The following is a 7,143-nucleotide window of genomic DNA, read 5'->3' as shown; positions in this document are numbered from 1 at the left end:
GGTTCACCAGGTGTCATTCTGATCCGAATGTCTACATTTTGCGACAGGATGACTCTCACTTGATACTTGTGCTCTATGTTGATGACTTGATCATTACAGGGAGTACTTCATCCATCATTAGCAGGGTCAAATCTGCTTTGCATGACAAATTTGCTATGACTGACTTGGGTCTTTTGCACTACTTTCTCGGGATAGAGATTTCACAGTCACCTTTCGGGATTACACTATCGCAGCCCAAGTATGCTCTTGATCTACTTGCACACTTTCATATGGCTGATTTTAAGCCTGCCCCGACTCCCTTTCTTTCAGGAGTCAAGCTTGAGGCTCAGTGTTCTTCTCCACCAGTTGATGCCACTTTGTATCGTCAGCTTGTGGATAGTCTCATCTACTCAACTCATACACGCCCTGATATTTCATTTGCAGTTGGCATGGTTTTCTAGCTTCATGCAGGAACCACATAAGCTTCATTGGAAAGCCGCCAAACGCATCCTTCATTACATCCAGGGTACACATCACTATGGGATTCACTATGCAGCAGGCACCGGACTTCGCTTGGTTGGTTACACAGACTCCGATTGGGCTTGCAATCTTGATGATTGTAAGTCTACTTTTGGTTACAGTTTTCACCTTGGTTCGGGCCCCATTTGTTGGCAGAGCAAGAAGCAACATGCTATTGCTCTCTCTTCGACTGAGGCTGAGTATCGAGGCGCTGTTAACGCAGTGACTGAGACCATTTGGCTCCAGCAGATCCTCATAGAGTTTGGATTCACCACTCCACGGCCGACAGTTCTACATTGTGACAATCAGAGTGCTATTGCGATCTCGAAGAACCCGGTCCAGCACCAGCGGACCAAACACATCAAGATTCATATGCACTATATCTGAGAGCTCATCCAGGAGCAGGTCATTGATTTGCAGTATTGTCCTATAGCAGAGCAGGTTGCTGACATATTCACCAAACCTTTCACCGAGAGTAAGTTCCAGCAGTTGCGAGCTCTCTTGGGGGTGCGGGATGTGTCATTAGGAGGGGTCAACTGACTTCTTCTTCCTCTCTTATGGGGGGGACTTTTTCCTCTTTGAGGTTTTGTCCTTCTTCTTTGAGAATCTTTTGTACATTCATCTCTCGTTTGGGGGGGAGTTTTTTCCCACTGGGTTTTCTCCCTTTCTCCGTTTGTGAGAGATTGCATTGCATAGTTTTGCTTGCATTTGCATATTGTACATGGGTACCTATCATGGCCTCGTAGCCGGGACCCATCTTGCATTTTGGACTTGAGTCTTCATTCCCCTAAGTTGCACTTAAGGGGGGGTGTTGGTGTAAATAAATATTCATTTTGGATATTATTACACTTACTTAAGTTAACTTAGGATAATGCATCTCTTCGTAGTTTGGATTTGAGACACTTAGGGAAGTGTGCACATAGGGATAGAGCTTGTAGGAGAAATTCCACCTTTTGTAGTCTTATTTTGCTGTTACACTCCACATTCGGTGGGTCATCCACCTCTTGTGGAATATTATATTATTTCTCCTACCTAGCCTTAGTATTTCTTACCTACCCTTGTTTCTCATTAAGCCACATGTCATATTTGTGTGCTCATACATCCATATGGCCTTGCCTATATAAGCAGGCCTATATTCATTGTATTGGTTAATCCAGTTGATCATTTGCACATTGATGAGAATACAGTTTGTTCTTGTCATTCTATTGTCTCTTTTTATGATTTTCATTGTGCCCTTGATCTTGGCAAAAGCCTACAATATATATATGATCAAATCATTATCCGAACTCATATATATGTATAATACGTATAATTATAAGTACATCTATAAGTAAGCAAATAAATATATAGTTCACTAAATCACACATATCTTCACAAAAAAACGTGAAATCATATGGTCATTTATTCATTTTTTAATTCATTAAACAAAATACATCTCTTTTAACAATAAAGCATAATATTTCACAATCACTAATGTAATTCAAGTCTAATTATATATCAAATGCACACCTAAGTATTCTAAAGTGGTGTGTGAGATTCCATCTATTCTAGCGAAGTCCATGAACTGAAACAACTCTACCTGAACCTTGTTCTCACCTTCATCTGTGTTCACCTGCTCCTGCATTCACTTGCACTCAATTGCTCATTAGCAATGACAATCCCCAATAATAAAAATAATACCGATCATTCAATTGCACTTACATAAAATAATATAAATCATTTCTTTGCATTTGAATTTATTTCACATTATCATCTAATTCCTCTAAAATTTTCAATTTTCATTTCAATTTCATTTCATTTGCGAAAAGTAACCATTATTTTCCTAATTAAATAATTATGGATAAATAGGGTTCGTGATAGAGATAAAATATAGAGAGAGGGAGAGGGAGAGATAAATATATATATATATATATATATATATATATAGAGAGAGAGAGAGAGAGAGAGAGAGAGAGAGAGAGAGAGAGAGAGAGAGAGAGAGAGAGTAGGGAGATAAAGTAGAGGTTTATGGATAGAAGGAGATAAAAAGAGAAGTGAGAGGGAGATAGAGAGATAAATTTAGAGAGAGATTTGGAGAGGTGGAGATAATAAGATATATATATATATATATATATATATATATATATATAGAGAGAGAGAGAGAGAGAGAGAGAGATGTATATGTATAGATGTATATGTATATGCATAAATAGAGAGTGAGGGAGAGAAATAGAGAGATATACACAAAGAGGGAGTGATATGGGGAAAGAGAGGTAGAGACAGGGATAGAAAGAACATATATAGAGGTAGATATAACATGGAGAAAGATAGGGAAAGTGAGAGAGATGAAAGGAGCGAGGAAGAGGGATAAAAAAAGATTAAAAGAGGGAGATAGTGAGAGATAGCCATTAAAAATGTGATTTTTTGACCTGTGTGTGCATTCAATATGATTTTACCTTTGCATGAGAAGGTTATGAATTGAGACTATTCTCTATTGTTTTGTGTTACAAAGCTTTTTAAATGGGATTCTTGGAGGCTCTATTTAACTACTATGATGAAATTGGTTTGGTTCCACTTTTATTAAGGGATTGAAAGTGCAACACTTTCACTTGCATTATTAGATCTTGTATGGGTAGTAAAATTATTTAGTAATTAGACCAATAGATATGATATTAATTTGTATCGTGAAAAAATTTAATGCAATTTTTTTTCTCTTCTTTGTTACGATTTGAAGATGAGTAAATTTGAAAATTGATTGTTGTGCATAGCTTTATTCAAGAACCTTATTGGAAAATATAATAAAGGTTTAGGAAGATATTATTATACAAAAGGAAATTTTTGAATATTTATTTTTTATATAATCATAATTGTGTTCTATTATTTAAAAATTGTTTGACAAGTAGAGTCAATTGATAAAATTTGGCTTTAAGATTGACACACTCACAATATAATAATATCTTCAAATTAGTTTCCGTTTCATGTGATTTTGTAGAATCTTTAAAAGATGTTGTTATTGATGATAAGCATTAATTATGTATCTTAAATATATATTTAAAAGATGTTTGAAGTGTTCATGTTAAAAATTTTTAGGATGGAATACATTTTTAATGTATTTATTTAAGATTAAAAAACATAGAATTATTGTTTATTCATCAAAAAAAAAAATTCTAGAGAGAGAGAGAGAGAGATCTCATCGTAGGCTGCTCACATTCAAATTGTGCCTTTTTCCCTCAAACAATACTTAGAGTTGAATCATCAATAAGATTTTATTAATTTTGCTAATGTTCAAATTGTATTTTATCTAACTTAATTTGCACTTAAATAAAACCTAGATAATCCCATGTAGAGAAACTTAGATTTTGTCTCATGTAAATGACCAACACATTTGATGCCTATGATCTCCTATTTTTTATAATGTGTAGACAAATCGTATTATCAATCTAGTTCATCTCATTAAATTGGTATTAAATTGTCTATTCTAGTGCAAATTATTGTGCAGTTCTAATTTTTTTCTTTCTATTTTATAAAATTTTATTTTAATTTTAAAAAAATCACTTATAAAAATGTTTAAAGGTGATAAGATTTTTATTATCATATTGTGAAATATAACTAAAATATTATCCAATCACATAACATAAAAAATAAAAAATAAATGAATTTCAATGTTCTTCTTGTGATTTATAAAAGTAAATAAAAAAATTAATGTTTCTGATTTCAAAGTGAAAACATTTTGAATGAGCAAATTCGTATTATGTTTAGACCACACATACATCTCAAATGGACTTCAGGCATTTTGGGAGATTCTGATAAAGGCATATTTATAGAAATATTTTATTTGTAAAAACAAAAAAATAATTACTCTTATTAGATATAAAGGAAATATTTCACCTATCTCCTTTGCAAACACATGGTAAATAGATTGTAGCTATGGTGGGAAATGTGGCATGTTTATAGGGATTGAAGTCTCAATTGCAAGACACTTTTGTATGCGGGTGGTTGATGCTTGGACGTTGGGTGGTGTAAATGGAAAGCAATTAAAGCTTTTCCATGGTTATCGTGGCTTTTATTGGTACATTGCACTAGGTGAATATATTGATGGGGCTTTTAGAAAATGTTTACAAAGAGGCACGAACTGCAAGCTCAGAGGCAATGAATTGGAGCTCATTGTATGGTGGGTATTACTCTAAATATACTGCTACCATTGCATTAGGTTTATTCAATTCAGCTTTCAGTTAGTTCTCTACGAAACTTTATCAAGTGCACGTAGAGCTCTTTGATTAATTCAATTTTGATTGCATTTGTGATTTTGTGAATCACTAGATTGTTTGAGTAGACAAACAGTAGCACTGAGAAATTTTACCATGGGTACCTTAATGCTCGTATGAATGCAGGTGATTTGAAAAGAATATGTCAAACAGATGTTGGCATAATATCTGTGTTATTTGACAAAAGATGTTTTAAAACAAGTAGACAATATGTCTTCATCAAGATTTCCATAATTCATGGATTCACTGTATATCGTTGATGAGGGGCAGTTATTTTGCCCTTTTGAAAAAAGAATATATATTTCTATAGGTATTTTGAATGTCCGTGTTCAAGTAAAAATAAAAATTAAGGAAAGATTCTTTTTTTTTCCAGAAATTCATCCTTCGTCGTCTCTGTAGATTGCCCATTTTATGTTCTGATAACAATGAAATGGAAATCGAATTTAAAAATAAGAAAAGGGTTGAAATACGAGGTTGTAATGGAATCTGTGCCCCTAATAAATTAAAATTTATCTGTGATAAGTGGCATAAGATGATGTAAAGGTAAGCTTTGCATTTTTTTAAGTACAATGATAACACTAACAGTATGCTGTTTCATATGTGTTGCAGATTGGTGGAAGAAACACTCTACTTTTGGATGTTGTATCCGATGAGATCCAGATAAATGTTTACTAAAATAAATGCCAAATCTGTAATGGCGAAGCAGGTGAACTTGATGAGGATATTTCCTTCGGGGAAATCTAAGGGTAAGGTAGACATTTAGAGCTCGCACACCTGGTGGTTTTTAACAGAGGAACTTGATGAGGACATTTGACAGCGTGAAATAACAGCATTGCGAAGACACCTAAAAATGGTGGAGGCGTCAAATCAAATTTTTGAAAATGGTACATATCATCCTTTTACACGACAGTACCAATAATAACTCTGGCAGCGAAGACTGTAAAAAACCGTGAAAAAAAATCAGATACAAATCGACGGTGGCATATGAAAATAGCGAACAAAAATCAATGAAAGTGCGAACAGATGATAACGGAGGTAAATGGTGGAGACGTCAAATCAAATTTTTGAAAATGGTACATCTTATCCTTTTACACGACAGGAACAGTAATAACTCTGCCAGTCTTCACTGTAAAAATTGAAAAAAAAAATCAGATACAAATCGACGGCGGCATATGAAAATAGCGAACAAAAATCAATGAAAGTGCGAATAGATATAACGGAGGGCTCTTGCATTGTCTTAGATAGCATATCAACCGTAAATGCTGAACATGAGGCTGTCTCTTATAATGAAAATAGCGAACAAAAATCAATGAAAGTGCGAATAGATATAACGGAGGGCTCTTGCATTGACTTAGATAGCATATCAACCGTAAATGCTGAACATGAGGCTGTCCATTTCATATAAGAAACGCCATATTTTTCTCTTCAAGGATTCCTTGAGGTATAAGGATTAGATGAGTCAAATTTGTTCATTGAGGTATGCTATACCCTTTCACTAGGTAATTATATTTGATGAACAATAATTAATTAATTATTTTCATATTTTATTGATTATTTTATTGATTTATAAGAATCTCAATTTATAGATGGTTTAACACTTCCACTTAAATTTATTGGAAATACATGCCATTAAATTATTATTTATAAACAAAGACCATCCAATGGAGGCCTTGTTTGGACTATCATGCGAGAAGATCACCTCCCTAAAGATAATATCCTGTGTTTCATTTGATGATGCAAAAAAGGCCAAACATAAATATTGGAGCTTTGTACAAAACAAGGAATCTCTGTAAACATAAATACCCCTCCAATAAATTATTGCTACAATCATATACAACGATTTTACAATGGTTTATGATGGAATAAGGAGTACATAGGGGAAACATTGTTACAATAATCATATACAACGATTTTTTACAATGGTTTATGATGGGATAAAGAGTACACAAGGGAAACATACATCAAATTAGGCTTTAAGAGGTAGCTTTATCATGCACACACCATCATGGATTTGAATTTCTATTTTAGCTTTTCATCTTTCAAGAAACTACCTTTAGAACACAGGACGACATTTTCTGTGTGCAAGAAAAACCATTTACTCGGAGCAAAGCTAGAACTTTCCATTCAAATTGTCCATAGTAGCAGAAGCATCCAAAAGGATATCTATATAAACAGCAGCAAGCGCTGTAAGTGTTGAACAAGTCTATAATTTCCTCCTCTAATTAAAATTTAGAAAGCATAAAATCTTTTGTCCCGAAATACAAAGCCATGATTGCCATCGATCAGTTCCTCCATGCAGATAAAGACAAGATTGCTTGTTGCATCTACAGGTATCTTAGATTAATTCTAAACGCTAATTTTCATCCTTCCATTTTCTACATGATTGCATAAAACCTATCTT

The 7,143-nt window shown here is 33.9% G+C and overlaps 1 long non-coding RNA gene across 1 annotated transcript; it reads left to right on the top strand.

The window, feature by feature from the left end:
* Window positions 1-4,559: 4,559 nt before the first annotated feature.
* On the top strand, window positions 4,560-6,273 carry LOC131072187 (uncharacterized). The gene is made up of 2 exons (XR_009112669.2): window positions 4,560-4,648; window positions 5,352-6,273. It is a non-coding gene; the product is annotated as an uncharacterized LOC131072187 (long non-coding RNA).
* The last annotated feature ends 870 nt before the right edge of the window (window positions 6,274-7,143 follow it).

Source organism: Cryptomeria japonica, chromosome 6 (assembly GCF_030272615.1).
Source record: "Cryptomeria japonica chromosome 6, Sugi_1.0, whole genome shotgun sequence".
NCBI classification, from domain to species: Eukaryota; Viridiplantae; Streptophyta; class Pinopsida; order Cupressales; family Cupressaceae; genus Cryptomeria; species Cryptomeria japonica.
This window is presented reverse-complemented; position numbering and strand designations above follow the sequence as displayed.